Raw genomic sequence first — 18260 nt, forward strand, 5'->3', positions numbered from 1 at the left:
CTTGTTCCAAAACATTTTGCTATTCCTTTGTTTAACTTATAAAATTGATCCTAGCATCCTTGATACATTCTGTATAAATACAGGAAAATACAGATCTCATTAATTTTCTTCTTGTTTTACAGAGCACAAGCAGACCCGCAGTTAACCTAATATAATTTTTCTACTTGCCACCCTTCTAAGGGGTGTGAATGAAGATAAAAACAATCAAACTTTATCACTGCTGCCATGGCATAATGCAACATGAATTAATTAAAATATTTCAGTTTTTTTAACATAACGTCAGGTATCAAATCTTTTGGAAGAACTGGAAGGACTGTTTATGGTAGTTGAGAAAGTAATATGTTTCTTTATTTTGTACCTTTTCTCCTCTGCTACTCAATACCTTTCTAACAGATTATTCCTTCTGAGACAACTAATATACTTACCGTTATAAAACATACTGTTCCATAAATTTTCATGTGGAGAAACACAGGATCTTAATTAAGGGAGATAGCAATGATTTAACTTCTATGTTTAGTTTCAAAAGCTTGGGGACACTTTCGTCTTAGTCTATATGGCATTGTGATCTCTAAAGGAGCCACTTAGTACTTATGTGGCTGCTAAAATTCACACTGCTTTCTTCCTTATAAATTCCAGCTTTCTTACCTTACTTTGGCACTATGTACACTTGTCTTATGGGCATAATTAGTAAACAAAACAAAGCAAATAAAAAATGCCACATGTTATGAGAAATAAGGGCTGAAAAAAAACCCAGGAAACTTTACAAAACAATTATCTGTTGCAGACTTTAGAAATCAATAAACTGCCCGTACAACTGCCATATTTAATCCTGCTTCTACATGCTGTACAGATACTAGGTTTGTATTCTAGGTTCTATGTTCAAAGCAACATTGAAGCACCAGCTTCCCAATTTTTTGAAACTTTCATAGATTTTTTTATAAGCAGTTCTCCTTTTCTACAGAACAGATGATGGCTAGGATCTTTGTCAACTAGCAGCTTTATGGCTCAGGACAGGACAACTCACACTGACCTTAAGGAGTTCTCTTGTCTGTGTGGAGGGCCATCGGAAAACATCAGAAGCAGCAAACGCAGTTAAGATCTATTTTTATGATATCTTCTAACTCCCTGTAGATATTATGAGGAATCATCACCTAGTAGTGTACCACTGTAAGTAACCTGGACTTATGATATTGTAGTATTACATTGTTGTTTCTTTGTTTAGACAAAAAAAGCTCTAACATGGGGAAGCACTCAATCTCTTTTATCATTCCATCTGATCAACGACCATGGACTAATATTCAAAAGTATATTAATAACCCTCTCATTCACAGACTGCGATACCAAGAAAAATACAGGTCTCCTTATATTTTTCTTGTGCTTGTTGAACGTAATCTTGATTTTACTGGCATTCTTCTCTTGCCATCTTGACATCAGTCAGCTATTGATTTTAACAACACAAAACTATCCCTAATATTCACCCTTAGAAGACAGCTAGATTATATGCCCCAAATTCATGGATATTACAGGGCTCATGTACTTATTTATTTGGGCTAGGAGGGATGAAAGAGAGACAGAGGAAGAGGACAGAATAGTCAAAGGAATTAGACCCACTTGCCTCTGGAAAATAAGCTTCCCAATCATTAAAAGCCAACCAAAATTAAATTTTGCCAATAAAGATTTGGTAGCATTTTAAATTAATTTCAGTAGAAATAGAGTCCACTCAACTAGGGTCAAGAGGAAAGGCAATGGAAAAAATTGGGGTTTGTTGTTCATTAAAGCACAGCCTCAAATGTAAAACTTTCTGATGGCAAGTGCTATGAATCTGAGGTTACATGAACTTAATGTTAACTTTACAAATCAGGAAGTTTATGATGAAATGAATCTATTCAGTAGACAATCTCCAATTACTTTGTGGTCTGTGGAGACGTTATTTGATCACTCAAGGATGTACTTGTGGTTTGTAAAAATGGGGACCCTAAAGATCATCAGAGCCAGTCTCTCCCTTGGGGCCTTTTTACTCTGCTGACACTTAGTGAAAATCTACCAGCAATACTATCTCCAAAGCAGCAATCATTAGCTCATTCAAAGTCACAGGCACAAGGGTCTGGGGTTAGCAACTATTAATTAGTGTAATTATTCCCTGGATGACAATTACCAGCTGCAGGATCCACTTAACATCTATTTCTGAAAACTTGTCATTTTGCAATGCTAATGTTTCTAATAGCTTCATCGGCCACCCTTTACTGATTACATTCACTATGGTATATTGTTTCAGATGGATAGGATGGAAAGCCAATACCTAATATTGACCTTTACAGTATCCTGTGATTAGAAAGGCTGCTTCTACCATGATTAGCCACATCATTCTCTTAAAAATCATATATGCTATCCACAAAGGATTTGTGATATTTCTCCTCTTTCAAATATGCTTAAAAATAAATTTCCTGGAGAAGTAACATCATATGTTTTAAATTATACTCTTCCATAATGCACTTGTTTGAGCTAAAACACTGGGTGTATTAGTTGTACAGTCATATTTTAATTCTGCTTCAGCTAACAGTAATATGGACCTGGTATAATTTCAAACCTGATTCTCCAGTCTTGATTAGTAAAAAATAACAGTGAGAAGAGGGACTAGGCTATAGCCCATGTTTGCTCAACAGTGTCCAAATCCTGCATGGTGCTGAGCCATGTTAAAAACCTGTGCAGTGCAAAGAAACTAAAATGCTTAGCATGCATTCAAATGACTCCTATATATTTCCTAAAGGAACAGAGAGAAAGAAGTAGCACAAAGGTATTTTCACCTCTCCTATGAAAAGGGAGATAAGATGTCCTCAATAAACAAGACTTTGATAAGACGTAGAACTAATTCATTTAATAACAGAAGGAAGTAAACCTTTGATGGGAAGATTTTTCTCTAGATTTTGAAAACTTTAGGTATTTTAAATCCACAATGGGACTAATTATGACAAAAGCATTAATAGATCTTACTGATTCCAAAGAATATTAATCTTCTGCCAGGTTAGAGTCCTATATTTCAAATTGAGTGAAGTATGATAAATCAGTGGTTGCCATATATAGAGTATACAGAGAAAAGAAGATTATCTGGTAGAAGGTAGTAGAAGAGTTCTTATTTAGATTACTAGTAAAGTCTGGATTGTTGAAACAGGAGAAAGATTTTCTAGTACAAAAGCAGGAGAAGAATAAAGTGAGTATGGCATCATGTTATTCTGACATGTCTCTCCTTCTTCATTCTCCAAGAAACTGACAGCAAGAGCAATCAGGGATGTCATGCAGTGAATATCAGAGTTCAAAATTAACAGAGGAACAGAAGTAGGGCAGTATGTTTTCTGAAAAAGCTTTAATTCTTTCCTCTTGCTATGCTGATGAGTCATAAATTGAAAGAGAATGTATTTTTAAATCTGTGTTAATAGCGTGTGTTTCAGAATGATAATGTGCAATTTTAGTGTATATTTTAAAGGGTCTCCTGGATAGTGCCTCAACTGTGCAGGAGTAAGTGGAAGTGGCCGTGTTGATTTTCAATGTGCTGCTAGATTGTATTTGTGCGCATTTGATGTTCTTTAATAACCTCAAGTAAAAGGCTGAATGAATTCAACAACAGTAGCTGAAATAAGTGCAATGAGTCATATTACAGGAAAATGGAGAAAAGGATACAGGACTCTCCACTGAACACAATCCTATATTGTAGGCAATCTGTGATAACACCCTTTTCATTTCACTTCAGTCCCATAAAATTACCACTAACATTACAACTCATGCAGAACACAGATAAATGTAAAAATGTCACAGAATTCTTCCAGATGGGACTTTTAGTTCCACTAGATCACCATCTACTTTTTTACTTGTCTAATATTTCATTACAACCTTCCATAAGTTAATTTTCTTTCCACTGACCATGTAAATCACAAATCAATTTTCATTTAAAATGCCTGACTACAGATTGCTCCCGAAAGCTCAAAGTATATGCTTCAGTGAGCTCTCCAACATTCTTAATGCACATTAGAAAAATGTTCTGGTTTTTAAAAAATCTTTTTAAAGGAATTAATTTTATATTAAAGTCTGGCATGAAACCCAAGCAGTGGTACTCCTCCCTTCCTTCTCCTCCCCTCCACTTCTAAAATGCAGGTGTATTTTCTAAATGTAACTGTATGTAGAAAAAAAGTCTTTCATGACAATGACATTTGATCTTAAAACAAAAACTCAGACATAAACTGCTCTAGATTTGCAGAAAGCAGAGATGATTACTTAATCCCAAACCATTACTGCAACTGTGTATTTCTCTAGGGGTAAGAAGAGAGAAAAGGAGGAAACCACTCATGGTTCAGACATTGGCTGTGTCTTATTTGAACCATTCTTTTTTCTCATATTCTGATAGAAACTTTGTTTGGGCTAAAATGCATGACTGAATATTGTTAATTTTACTTATGGAAATACATAAAGCCAGTGGGATATAACCGGGATTCAGCCTTTAAAACAGTTTGTAAGAAATGCTTTATAGGATCACCCAGAAAATATCCTGAAACAGTATTCTCTGAAATAATATTTTCTTACACTAATTTAAAAATAGTATTCTCCTCCTACAAATTTGTAAATATACATTTGCAGACTGGGCTTTGGAAATATGGTTTCTCTTGCTAGTTTTACTATTGTTCTGCTAGGAAACATGGGGCAGTCACTTCATTACTCTGTGCCTTGGTTTCTCCATCAGTGCACAGAGGATCATTAAAATGACTTTTTTTTCCATATTAAACAGGACCACTTCAATGAGCTGGCACATGCATTAGCATTTGCTTAATCACTAAGAAACAGGAATGATCTAGTGGTCACTTAACTCTTTTTTATAGATAGGCTACATTTCCTCTGTAGGAACAGCGCATGGATATTCCCATGGCTGTTTAATCTGAGATTGTTTACACATGTTCTTGGTACTTGAGCAACCTAGTGTGGTGGGAGAAGGAAGCTCTTGGAACACAAAGGAATTGTAACCCTTTCTAATAGCATGACCCCAGATCACTGAAGTTTAATGAATTGATCAAGAGCAAGGGAAGAGAGACGCATGAGTCCTCCAAGTCTCTTTCCTGATTTGAGCCCACAGGCAAGCCTTCCCTTCCTTCTCTTTTCCTCTGCTTACCTAGCATACCCATATTTACCATGTCTCCCTTCACCTTTGGGATTGTCCTTCCATCTCAGAAGTTCACTTCTGTGTAGTTTTAAACCACTCTATCACAGCTCTTTGCCAGACAGTACAGCTTTGAATCCGAAGTTCTTGAAGCACTCTGACATTGGGATTCTAGCTTGGGGGTGATGGAAAGGGTGTCAGTTTAAATAAGGCTGAGTGCTCCTGACAATTGAAAGTAGTTCTGTGTTAAGTGGGGCTTTCTCATAATGGAGTATGTCAGTGCTGACCACTCGAATGGGGGAAGGGAAAGGCTCTTGAGCAGTCTCTGTAAATAGGGTCCTGTCAAACCATTTGCGGGTTACAGTCACCCAAACCTTGAGGGTTTTCACATAGGATTTTTTAAAACCCAAACTCCCAAATGTCAACAGGGCCTCAAGCATCACATCTAAAATGAATCTGCCTCACTAAAACTGAGAGTTGAGGGCCTCTGGATTTGGCTCTGTGCTGGCATATCACAATTACTACTTAGATCTGGCCACTTTCTTTTAACAATGATGTGGAATCACTTCAGAAGAAGAGGTGTGTGGAAAAATGTTTACTTTATTTCCTGATTAGAGAAAACTCATAATCTAAGAAGGAAACTATTCACAATGCAGAAATCTGCAAAATCCCATCTATTAATAGTCACTGGAATCTTTATGGAGTAGGGGTTGCAATGAAGACAAATTGTCTGGTCTTTTAACTTTCAAAGTTAACTACTTTTTCTTGAACTAAATAAACAAGTAGTTGGTTGGGTTATGTGATCAATCAGGAAAAGGTCCACAAAAACATGTGGGAAACGCCTGTGAGTTGGCTCATTTCAGTATCTAGCTTACTTTTCTTTTCTCTTTTACATTTGCCTGGCCAGCTAAGAACCAGACGTCCATGTGTTTTGGATTTTATCTCACTTGTCTCTTTTTTGACTTTTTAACTCATATTTCTTTTAGTGGCTCTTTGTTCCGTCAGTAACGGATTGACAAATGCCTCTAACAGTCAAGATGTAAACAACCAACCAAAAAGGAATCCCAATTACAGTGGCCAGGAAGCATGCTAGACACTTGAACATCTTTCTATTAACTAGATCTTCTACCTCTATACACTACTTTTTGAAATTCTTCTCAGGAAGGTTTTCTACTCCCCAGGCTATTGGACAGAGACTCCTGGATGAAGGAGCTAGCTGAAGCCTAAAAGGAACACTAGAAGTATAGATACATTCTCAAAGCTACAAGCTGAGACATGGAAAAGAAAATACCTGAAGGTGTATAAGAAAGAAAATGAAAACAGAGACCTTTCATGAGTATTATGCACTCTCCCAAGAGTCTCTTCACACTCATGTTTTTGTGTAAAACTGAGTACTTGATGAGAAGACTAACGTCTGTATGGAAAACACGATGCTTGGAAAGCCTATGCTTTCATTGCTCTCATTTCAATGCCTATCAATAGATTTCTGTACACTCAAACATGCAGGCATTCCATGTTCAGCATTCTGTCTTCAATTACTAAAGAGAAAGTTAACAGCTGCTGCTGGCTAAAATCAGACCTGCCAAGCTAATTTTAACTGCAGGTGCTGATGGCAGAGAACTATTAATTACATAAACCACACAATCCTGCAACCTGAGCACTCAGTGCTATAAGAGAAGCCTCTACCTAAATTATATTGCTCTGAATCATAAGCAATGAGGATTTGTTTTCATTGCATTGACACTAGTCACAAATAACTTCTTCCTGAAGCACATATACATCCATGTTAGCTAGTGATTTGCTGCACTATGAGAAGATGAGTGGATGGAAGCAATTGGTTGCAAGTCCCTTTCACTCCCTCTACTTGCAGTTCAGGGTTTCTGCTTTGGACTGTATTTACTCTGGTATGCACTGAATATATGGGTCTTGAAGCTGTCCAAAGGGCCAGTTGTTGGTTTGGTCCTTTGTATCTCCACTTATATCTCCATTTACTGTGGAATGTAGTAGGTATGCACTTGTAGTGGAATTTTGAGTTTAGTTTTCTCCAGAAGAAATCTTGTCTGCACAGGTAAAACAGGAGGAAAATGGTGAAAACACAAGGGTTAATTTCAGGTGTGCGCTACAGTGAGATATATTTTATGAAAAGTGGTTTACTTCCTGCCTTCCCACACCACTTCAATGAAAACTTTTCCTGTATTACTAACAGTAAGTTTAGGTTTCTCAGCCTCAGTTTCTAACCTGCACCATGCCAGTTATGAAAATACCGGATCAGAAGACAAAAAGAATGCAAATGGAATGGGACGGTATATAAATTGGTCCGTATTGGAAATCTCATCCCATTCTGTTATTTACTTTTCTTTAACTAAGATAATTATATTTGTGTAGATATAGGTATAGATATAGATTAGATGCTACGTTACAAAGCCACAAGGGTTCTTATCTTGTTAACATGATGGTTGTCATAGTTTGTTTTGTTTTGCATGAGCAAGAGCTCATTACTGAGAAGCCTTGTCATTCACATCAAATTGCATCTTCTTAATAGAGCATTTCTGAAATGAATGGCAGGACATATAAATTTCAATTCGAACTGTACCTTGGAGTCTCGTTCCTACTGAAATCAGTGGTGCTTCAGGACAAAGGACGCTTTATAGCTTGGGTTTTTACAAGCATGCTCTGATCTCTTGTTCAATGTACTTTTAAGAAATGCCAAAAGTGATTTTCATATCACATTACTTTCAGGTATTATTCAGCCAATCTATTTGGCTACCTTCTATAGTATGTTACTTGCACACTTGCAGTCTCCTAGACTCAAAGGATGCTATAGTTCTTTATGCAATCCTTGCAGTACAGTAGGATGCCATGATGAAAACATACAAGGCTTTTCCTATCTCAGTTATCCAGAAAGTGTATAGCTGTATAGTTTGCGGTGCAGAAGAGGTGAACTAAAACTAAGTTTCACTGCTTGGGAGGGTAATGGCAGCACTACTTTTGCATCAGTGACCTGCCAGGCCATCCACAGACTGGTTGCTCTGGAGGGAATCACTTACCCTCCAAGCTAGCGGTAAGACGCCAGATAAGCAGTACGCTGCAAAAAGTGTTTAAAAGGAGAGAGAAAACTAGGGGGAAAGATAATTTTCCCTTGTATATTGCATCCATCATAAATCCCATTGTCAGTATCTATTGTTCAAGTACCTGACAAACTTCTGTTTCTATCGCCTCCATAAAAGCCTCCACCATACATAAAGTTGCATACGTTCCATGGTTTTATAATAAACTGGAAGTGAGTAACAGTGCGATATCAAAGGAAATAAAACTCCAGTTGCTATTGCTGCTGGGGTTGCCTTCCAAATGTGGCTTATACAATATTTCATCTGTGCTGACACCTTTCACTCTCAATTATTTGGCTGCTGTCAGAACAAATCAATCATATTATAGCACTGTGTCTTCATGTTACCATTCCACTGAAAGTTGGCTGCATTAGCTTTGAAATATATGGAAGTATAAAATTTATCTCTATTATTTATTTAATACAACTTTCTCCCTTGTGAGTTATCTTACAAACATGGTAAACTCAAATTATCTGATGTTGAACACTGAATATATATAAATATCACTAAGAAATTTTAAAATAATGGCACTCATGGGAACATAAATGCATAAAGATACACTTAATAAGTCTTACACTTAGAACCAAATATATACATTTGAGTAATGGAGCAAATAGTATATGTTTTTAATTTTGGTTAAAACTGGCCAAAGTGCTCGTATTAGATAAATGTAACATGAGCAACCACTCTTGCTAAAGCAGAGCTAAACAAATTTTCAAAGAACTGATTTGGTTACCAGTAAAATGAAAAGCTGGGGGGTTGGGTAATGTGGGACAATATTTTTTAAAGATACTGCAGTGCTGGTGGGGGCAGGGAACACAGTCTTCTTTTAAAATTCAGAAGCATTGCTTTGGAAAAATAAAAGCTAAAATCTTGAATAGAGAACCTGAAAGTGATTGCTCTGTTCAGAACAGTTTTCAGAAAACAGTTTTCAGAAAACAGGTTCAAAATTTGTACTTGAGAGGTTTTATCCTTTTAAAAATAAGAAAGATAAAAGAAACATCTTTTGGGCTGCCAATAAGTAAATTTCCTCAAAATGTCCTACTATAATTTCTTTGCTTTTTAGACAGGATTAATGTCCTTTTACAACTACGTCTTCTAAAATACAGAAGGCAAATATAACAGGAAAATTACAACAGTTTTATAACCTCCAGAAGTTTACATCTTCTTCAGTTATTACTGGTGATGCTATAGGAAATCAGCTACACAGTACAGAATACATTCAGGAATACTTGGGTTGTGAATAGCTTAAGAAACCAAGCTGAAATATAAAGGATAGTCATAGCCAGCTCTGGATGAGGAAAGGCATAAGAGACTGAAATGGGATCCGAGAAACAGAAAGGAAAATATACTGTAAATATGAAGCATCACCATTTACTTGAGTAGAATTAATCATTGGAAATGAGATGAGCACCTTGTCTTTATGATGAAGATTTATTTTTAACATCGCATAATTTATCATATTAAAACACAACTAAGTGAAAAAAGAGTCTGTAAGATATGTCAAGGCTACAGATGATTAAGTTTAAAAGCAATATTTATGTAAAAATAAATAAACAAAAAAACTATAGCAGGCAATCATCTAAGAGCCTGTTTGGTTTTGGATCTTATTAACCTTGGTGGAAAGCTCCAGTCCTTCTATGAGCTGGAAAACATGACTGTGGGTCCAAAAATACAAGGAAAATTCACCTTACTTTTGCAGCTCCTGAAAAAAGAGCCTAGACTCTTTTAAGTCGATGGACTGGAGCAAGACTTAGGAAACTGAAACATTTAGCAAAGATCTAGCTGTGTATGAGGAACTCGAGGCATCTAACTGTAGTGGTCTAAGCCACTTTGTAGGAAAGCATAACTGCTAACTATCCACACATTCATTTACAGGTGGAAGACTTGCAAAAAATGTGCATGAATTGTCTTCCATCATATGGGACACCTGGGCCAAAGTTCAGAGCAGAACAGAGGTCTCACATCTGTGCTCTCTGCTACATCTGTCAGAGTAACAAGCCTGCAAAGATGAAACATTCAAGAAATGAAGGCAGCTTCAGGAAAATGAAATGGAGGCCTGAAGATCTCTGTGAGTACAACTTTCTACCCAGAGGACATAAGATTCCATTGAGGTCTGAGGACAAGAAAACTGAAGGAAGTTTCAGTTTTATCATTTCTGATAGATTCTCATCCCATTTATGGAGCAATCCCAGTGGCAGACAGAACTTTTTTCTCAAATGAAAAAAAAAGAAAGGAGAAAAGAAAATGCTATAAAATGTTTCAAGATGCATAAACTTTAAGATTTTAATGAGAAATGCATAAGATACCTTCAGAATTTTCCATGACAAGAAAGAAAGAAAGAAAGAAAGAAAGAAAGAAAGAAAGAAAGAAAGAAAGAAAGAAAGAAAGAAAGAAAGAAAGAAAGAAAGAAAGAAAGAGAAAGAAAGAAAGAAAGAAAGAAAGAAAGAAAGAAAGAAAGAAAGAAAGAAAGAAAGAAAGAAAGAAAGAAAGAAAGAAAGAAAGAAAGAAAGAAAGAAAGAAAGAAAGAAAGAAAGAAAGAAAAAGAAAGAAAGGAAGGAAGAAAGAAAGAAAAAGGAAGGAAGGAAGGAAGGAAGGAAGGAAGGAAGGAAGGAAGGAAGGAAGGAAGGAAGGAATGAAGGAAGGAAGGAAGGAAGGAAGGAAGGAAGGAAGGAAGGAAGGAAGGAAGGAAGGAAGGAAGGAAGGAAGGAAGGAAGGAAGGAAGGAAAGGAGGTTTCCATAAAAGGGAAGGGTATGGCTCTGTGGTACAGAACCACACAGACATAAAAGAAATTTCGTTTAAAAAATTAGCTCTCAGGAATTTAACTTGTATGTTCCATGCATTCAGAATTCACACTATAAAAATGTCTGTAAACTGAGTTGGTCAATAAAGACTTTGTTGTTTTTATGAGTCTCTAAATATATATGTCCTTGATTACTGGTGAATCAGGAACACAAGTCTGTATCCAGGGAGTTTTTAAAACATGAATCATGGGGATTTTATTAATACAAAGACCATGGAAAAACAAAGGAAATTAAACCACAAATACTAAAAATGTCTGACTTAAATCCACTAAGGCAAGGAAATTAAGAGTGAAGGCTGTAAAACCATCTTGGTAAACTTTCTACCACTCACTCTATTGGAGTAGAAAGTCTTGGATCAGCATGAGAATCATATATGCATATACCATATAGATGTACCCATCTGTTTTTATGTGACCTAGACTGTACCTACCTATTTGCTTGTGATCCGCTAGTGTGTGTAGCATGTGCTAAAATGCAGAGGTGAGGAAGAGAGTGACAAATACTACCTAGGTTTTTCACTAGTATTTGAAATTCCTTGGCTTTTGTAAGATTACAGTAAGTTAAGTGCTTCACATTATTGGAATGGGTTTTCTCTACATTAATTTAAATTGTCACGGTCTAAATTCAACAAGAAGATTAAAAGCTTCTGGAAACAGGTGCAAAGATATACTTTAAAAGCAGCATTAAAATTTATCCATGTTCTGGTTGATGGAAATTTCATTTATAATCCTGCATGTAGAACAGTCCTGCCAGGAGCAGTATCAGTCTGAGTCAGGGCTCAGGAAAGGTGTACATTCCCCAGAACGACCAGGTCTTGCATACCAGTCATGCCACAACTCCTCACTTACTGGTAATGCCTGCTAGAGGATAGTTAACAAATAGGTTTTTAGTGGAAATTTCAGGGAATTTACGGAGGTGCAGACTGCTTCCATCTTTCCCATCTGCTTCTTGGCAAAGAAGTCTGGAAATTTAGACTTTGTCAAAACATGGCCTGCAATGTTTAAATGTGAACACTTTGATTTCAGAATTTGTTGTACATCACATCATTATTTCTCACTGTTGTTGTTCCATAACCATCAGTACCAAAAAAACCCAAAAAAAACCAGGCATGTCTGAAGTCTGTTTTGGGTGGAGGTCAACAACAGAGCACTCAAACATTAAGACTACTGCATTTTAATGCCTCTGATGGTAGGCCTTTAACTTATGGGACAGAGAAACCAAACAACAAATAGCTAACACTCTAGGAATGATCAATAAACAACTAGTGACTAATAAAGACCTGATCTTTTCACATCTACTCTGTGAAGGTAGCAATTTGTCACTGAACAAGATGAGTAGTTAACATGGGGTCAGTGCATTCACACGGGAGAAGTCTTGTATTATGGGAAAAAAATCCCAAACAAATAAGCAAGCAACCCAGTAAGATTCTTGCTGTACTATCTTTAGAAAAGCAGATTTTGCCCTTTCTTCCAAAAGCTAATATTAGGCCTTCCAAAAAGGTACATTTTCTTGGAGACCAGAGAGAGACAGTTTATCCCATCTTCAGGGATCTCTGCACATTAGTTCAGTTATCCTACAACAGTTTGGATGAGATACCGCTGATAGCCTGAGGAAACCTGCTGTAGTGGCTCCTAATCCATAGATGCTCTATGCATGCCACCATGAGCTTACGGATGCCCACATCTCTATGTACTAAGCTAGGGAGGTTTGTCCTTGGGGTTGGTTAACCCCTTCTTTGTGTAAGTGAGCCCTTCACAGTAACTGCATTCTCTGCAGCATTTATACAGTGATAGGGGAGGTATATTTGGGTTGAGGGCTTCACAGAAATTGCTCTGAGTGCAGCTCTTCTTCTTAGTTCTTGTCATTCTTGTTCTGGTTGTGTTAGTACACTGCAAAAGTACCTGGGAATAAACTATTCCTCTAAGTGAAACATCATTTTGATTATTACTGACATTGGTGCTCATTAAAATACATAAGTGAAACACTGCCTTTCTGTAGACTCTGAAAGCTATTTCATGTTACTTGAAGGGGAATACAAATTAATAGGGACTGCATCACTTTAGTTAAAAGGGAAAAATATTCTAAGAAACTGGAATTTGGACTCTAGATCAGTAAGCAAGTGAGGTTTGTAGTTTACTTCTTTTCTGTCTCTTTTTTGTTTTTCATCTCTCTCTGATTTCTGATTTTTAAGCTGTGTGTACATCGAGGAATGGAGATAGAGCATGTTTACTTTATGTGTTGTGCAATTAATGATACAAATCTCTGCTCAGATGAAACAAGATCTAATAAATGTAAACAATAGGTTTTTTGTTGTTGTTGTTATTACTATTGTCTTTACCTGACATTCTTTTTGACTGATATAAAAAGTTTAATTTTTTTTACCATTATCTGTGCCAACTATAACCCATATCAGTACATTTTAATGGCTGTTTCCTGTCTCTCAATATGTTTAATACATTTCCCCTTCCATTGTATTGCTGCTAAAATATGACCTGCTGCTGTTTAAATAATGTAATTTAATGATTTCACATTTTCAGTTATGCAAGACTTCCTTTCAGCACTGAAGCCTTTCACTAGTGATTTAGAGAGATAGTTTGTTCTCATTTCTTTCACAACTCAAGACTGAGAAACTTTGACTTGTAAATAAATTATTGACATCCACTTTAGGAGCAGTACAATGGGTAGTGGAAATAAAATACACAAAGTTTCAGTGCCATGAGGCTACAGTCTCGAGCTTGTTGATTTCTTTCAAGGTTTCAGTGTCATTCTATCTCTGTATTGGCACATATATCTAAAACACTGTTGTGCCATTGCTATGTAATAAAATATATTTGGACTAGCCCTTTGCACAGAGACTTCCAGATTGTTATCTATGGTGTGTGAATGGCCAGCAGTGAGCTGACAGACAACACTGTCATTTTCTAATTTCAAACACATATACCCTACTAAAAGAATAACTAAAATACATTAACTTTTTAGCTAAAACTGCTTTGGTTGTCATGGACAAGAGACTAAAATGAGAGGATGGCCGTTAACAGCTCCCCAGGACTTGAATGCCTTCCCATTTCTCAGTTATTTCAACAGGAAATTCACAGGACTAAAATTAGCTAAAGAAAACAAGTCAGAACAAAGTCAGCCCCCCACCCAAAAGGCATCTTGTTCAGCTACACAGAAATATTACACTGAGACATAAAAATCAGATGGGCTTAAGGAGAAAATGTCTTTTCATGAATATCAGCTCCCAGGCATTACTGAATACTCAGAGATTAAGCAACTGCTAGTCTCTTGGAGAGCCTCTTGAGAAGGATAACTAAAATTAAAAAATAGAATACATTCCTCCCAAAACCTAGAAAAATCTGAGCTGGCAAAAGAGATGCAAAAACTGAAACTGTTCAGCCCATAGGAAAGTTTTCTGAAGGCAGGAAGATGAGTACTTATGACCACCAGTTTGTATGATTAAGAGGGAAGCTGTCAGACTACTTTCTGCATTAAATCAATAAAGACAGACTGAGAAGTAATGGACTAAGAGTGGAAGACAGGAAAAACACTGTCTTGTAGGGTTCACTTTGCCTCACTTGGGTCACTTTTCCTCTTCTCACAACCTCACCATTATTATTGTGACACCTGCAAAATTTTAGGAAAGCATGGCTATGTTCCACCTGTATTTCTAAGATGGTGAGGGGAAACAGGTGTGTAAGTTTCTTGGGACAACAGCTTTCATGGATAGTTTTTAAACTTTTATTTTCAGTGCTTCTAGTGGATTACAGTAAAAAAGTTATTGTGGCTGATTTAATTGTTTTCTTCAAAGAACTGTTGGTGGAAAACCAAAATTCCACAGGTAAATAGGTGTTATGTTCAGGGATTTCTGTTTTCCCTAAGATAGATAGTTTTATTCTCCCACCAACCCTCTTCCATCTCAGTAAATTGTATTATTTGCATATTAGTTGTGCATATGAAATTTGCTTACTTGAAGCCATGGAAAACATATTTTCCTAAGTTTCACAGCAAGAATTTACACATTCACCTTCCTTCTGTTTGCAATATTTGATGTATTTGTTTAGAGAACAGATATGGTATAGCAGTGTATATGGCAAATGACAGGGTGTAATGAACAGAAAATCATCAAGTATTTATGAAGGAAAGAAGTTTTGGAAGACGTTTGGTCTAAACAACAATGAAATTCCTATTAACTTAGTGGTGGATCAGGACCACATAGCAAATGGACAATTTAACACAAACTCATTTGGGAAAAAAAATCCTTTTTATAGGTAACTGGTAAGTGAAGAATAGGCAACATCACTGAGTTATACTGTGTGAGAAATCATTAATTGCTCCACTTTAAAAGGAACTAGTTTTCTTTTTTAATATACTTAACATATCGCCTCTGTGATTCCTATCACTGAGTGTTTTTTTCTGTTTTCACAAACAAGGATTTTCATTGTTTAATCTAGTTACCCTGAGGTCTCATAATTATCACCCTGAACCAAGTACTCTGTCAGATTAGAACTTTTCTGAATTCATACATTACTCAAAAAGTTGTCAGGGTGTCTTTTGAGTTGCCTAGGTTGGGTAGTTTCTGATGAAGAGCTTTAGAAATTTACTTCTGAGAGAAGAAAAAGAGGAGAAGAGCTAGCTCACAGGAGCTGTGGACATCTATGCTTGATCTCACTGAAAATTCAGGGACAGCAGATGTGACCACAGGAGTATTAAGACAGGTTGGAAAACAGCATGAAAACATGTCCCATTATCTAAGCTGGCAATGCCGCAGTGAGGTTTAAGAGATGGAAGCTGATGATTATGGCCTGATTTCACCAAAAGGGCAGGAATTACTAAACTGTGCTCAAGCATGGGCTTTTATGAGTATACCTATAAAAGTGCTGTCTACAAAACAGAACACACATTCTATGATTATTTTCAACCAACCGCAAAAAAATTGGACCAGAAGTCAGTAAGGTTCAATGGAACTGATGATACCACACAACACTCTCACCTGATTCCTATCTTCATGCAAGCATGTGTCGTATAGTGGGCAACAGAGCAAGCAATAGCAGTTTACAGCTGTGATTCAGGATGGTAGGAACTATCGTGAACAGGTTACTTTGCTGCCTTGTGTATCAGTTTCACTTCCAAAAATTGAGGACAGGAAGTAGCACTTACTTATAAGATTGGGAGGGAAGGGTAGAGAAGACAACAAATAGCAACACAACTAAATAAATTCACGAGATCTGCTCCTTTCAGATGCTTTATGGAAGGTGTGATTGTGTTCACAGACAGAGAACTGAACCTGCTGCTCCTGCAAGTCTCTATTTGATCCCAGGCTCCTATCTATCAGTAAAGATTATAAAGGAAACCTTTTCATCTGGGAAGGTCATTGCTTGCAAAATTTATTTGGCAGCAGTTACATCTTTTAGCTGGTAATTAGACATCCATGGCTAAACTAAAGAGCAAAGGTTGCCTGGCTTAATCCCTACCCTCCAGCTTTGCAACACAGGGTGAATAAATGACGTAAGAACTGCACAAGCTTATGTTTATTTATAATACTACATACCCAGCAACTATAACCTGGAGCACTCCAGAGTGGAAGGATACCTTTTTACAATGCCTGTTTCTTCATTAAGATTTCATCATCCACCCACGCTAAAAAGCTACTTCCCCTTCACTTTGTTGCATCTGCTTTTACCCGCTCCTGTTCTTGCATTATTTTTTTAATCTCCCTTTCCCTACTTTACATGCACTCTCAAATTTTAAACAAGCAAAATTTGTGCATTAGTGTGTCCTTTTCATCTATGATTTATGAATGACAGGTTCTTTGGTGCAGCTTAATGGTATGAGAGAGACATTATTTTAAACATTAAAGTGAAAACCATTTACAACTATGATAAGAGAGGCCTGTTGACATTAAACTTTAAAACATGCGCAAGGTAAAGGCAAGTAGTTGATCCAACAGGTGAGAGTACTATGCATGCACTTTGTAAGGGAGTTTGTTCAACACAAGAGCTGTCTCTTCATTTTCTCTGTTTGACAACCTGTAAGATCTGGTAAGTGAAAAATAGGCAATCCTGTAGGATCTGGTGCTTCAAACAATGCATCTGGTAATCAGCAGCCACCAGAGTTTGGTGCTGCTTTCCCACAGCAAGAATGAAAACATATATCTGGCATGGGTGACAGATGAGAAAACTATGATTTTATTTTAAAAGTTTAAAAAAAAAGTTATTTCATGCAATACTGTATTTTTAGTTGCCTCTATTCATACAGCTGCTTTAATCAGCAGTGGTGAAAAAAGTTGTGCATTGCAGTTGACTTGCTTGGAGGGAAGGGATAAGGGCATCCACAAGGACATTGACAGGCTTGAGAGATGGGTTGAAGCAAACCTTATGAAGTTCAACAAAGCAAAGTGCAAGGTCCTACATGTGGGTTGGAGCAATCCCAGACACATCAACGAGTTGGGCATAGAAGTGATTGAGAGCAGTCCTGAGGAGAGACTTGGGGGTGACAGGTGATGAAACACTCAACATGAGGCAGCAGTGTGGTCTCACAGCCCAGAAAGCCAATCAAATCCTGAGCTGCATCACAAGGAGTGTGGCCAGCAGGTCAAAGGAGGTGATTCTGCCCCTCTACTCTGCTTGTGAGATCCCACCTGAAGAGCCGCGCTCATTTCTGGTATCCCCAACATAAGGAGGACATGGAACTGTTGGAGCATGTCCAGAGGAGGGACACAAAGTTTGTAAGAGGACTGGAGCACCTCCCCTATGAACACAGGCTGAGAAAGTTGGGGCTGTTCACCCTGCAGGAGATCAGTGGAGACCTTACAAAAAACTTCCAGTATCTGAAGGGAGCCTATCGGAAAGTTGGAGAGGAACTTTTCATTGGGAACTATAATGATAGGACAAGGAATAATGGGTGCAACAAATTGAAAGAAGTGAGGTTTATGTTAGGTATTAGGAAGAAATTTTCCACTGTGGGGATGGTGAGACACTGGAACAGGTTGCCCAGGGAGGTTGTGGATGCCCCAGCCTTGGCAGTATTCAAAGCCAGGTTGGATAAAGCCTTGAGCAGCCTGGTCTAGGGGAAGGTGTCCCTGCCCATGGCAGGTGTGGCTGGAACTGGATGATCTTTAAAGCCCATTCTAAACCCTTAATATTCTACAATTTTATAATTCTCTGACTTGAAATTTTGAAGTGATCTGTGAGTAGACAACATAGATCACT

At 37.3% G+C, this 18260-nt stretch overlaps 1 protein-coding gene across 2 annotated transcripts in view; it reads right to left on the bottom strand.

The window, feature by feature from the left end:
- The window catches only part of POU6F2 (POU class 6 homeobox 2), a 293372-nt gene that overhangs the window by 161838 nt on the left and 113274 nt on the right, over positions 1-18260 (bottom strand). The gene's annotated exons all lie outside the window — the stretch shown is intronic.

Source organism: Lichenostomus cassidix, chromosome 2 (assembly GCF_008360975.1).
Source record: "Lichenostomus cassidix isolate B80296 chromosome 2, HeHo_3.0, whole genome shotgun sequence".
Classification (NCBI taxonomy): domain Eukaryota; kingdom Metazoa; phylum Chordata; class Aves; order Passeriformes; family Meliphagidae; genus Lichenostomus; species Lichenostomus cassidix.